Raw genomic sequence first — 1,234 nt, 5'->3', positions numbered from 1 at the left:
CGAGTGTGTGTGTGTGTGTGTGTGTGTGTGTGTGTGTGTGTGTGTGTGCGCGCGCGTGAGTGAGGCGTGTGTGTTTTTGGGGTGAATGCTCGCACGCCTTCAGAGAAGAACAAAATGATCCACAATGAACAAAAAAAAAATCGGCCCGTCGCTTGTGTTACGTTATTGTAATAATAAGAGTTTTAGGGCACTTGCAACACAATCAGGTCACATACGTACCGAAGATTCGAGGTGTCACGAGGCAGTAACTCAACTTCCACCTGAACAAAATAAACCTGGAACTTCCCCCAATGTGTCCCTTGTGTGACTATACATATGAGAGTGTGGATCAACGCCTGTTCCACTGCACAACCCTAAATGACATCAGAGCTACCCTTCTCCCTCCGAGACCTAACATTGACAACACACTCTATGGAACATTACAGCAACTGTAGCAGACCTGCACTTATCACTAGGCACTGCATGGCATTGGACAGAAGGGCGAGAGCCCAGATGTTGCTGGATCGATAACAACAACAACAACAACAACAACAACAACAACAACGTGACAGTAACATACACAAAACAAGAAGGAGTGAGATTGGGACAATAAAATGATTAGGTTAGATAGAAAAAGAAGGACCTGAGCAAACCACACCAGAGCACTCGCCAACCACCCAGCCAAGAGGAGAGATCAGGACCATAGAGGTTTGACAAGATAGGAAAGAAGGAGGAGCAAACCACACAGGAGTAGTGGGTGGTTGGCGGATGCTCAGGGATGGTTTGCTCCTTCTTTCCTATAAAAAAAAATCCATCGTCTCAATCTCCCCATCTCCGTTCTTGTGTTTGTTACTCTCTCTTGCAACACCTCTAATCTTCGGCACTACTTATATGACCTTACTGTGTTGCAAGTGCCGTAAAACTCTTACTAAAACTAAACTAAACACCAGAGCACCCGTCAACCATCCCCGAGGAGAGATCAGGACCGTGATAGGAAAGAAGGAAGAGGAGCAAATCACAGCAGAGCACCCGCCAACCACTCACGGCCCCATCATTTGGGAAAAGGGTGAAGACGACACGCAAGCAGCTGGGGTCAGAGCCAGCGAAGCAGAACGCCCTACACCACTTGGTAGGGAGAGAGATAGAGAGAGGGGAGAGAGAGAGGGGGAGAGAAAGGGAGAGAGAGAGAAAGAGAGAGGGGGGAGGGGGAGAGAGGGAGAGAGAGGTGGGGAGAGAGAGAGAGATAGAGAGAGAG

This window comes from Aplysia californica, unplaced genomic scaffold (genome assembly GCF_000002075.1).
Source record: "Aplysia californica isolate F4 #8 unplaced genomic scaffold, AplCal3.0 scaffold00290, whole genome shotgun sequence".
Lineage (NCBI taxonomy): Eukaryota > Metazoa > Mollusca > Gastropoda > Aplysiida > Aplysiidae > Aplysia > Aplysia californica.
The sequence above is the reverse complement of the archived record's forward strand: the minus strand, read 5'-3'. Positions refer to the sequence as shown.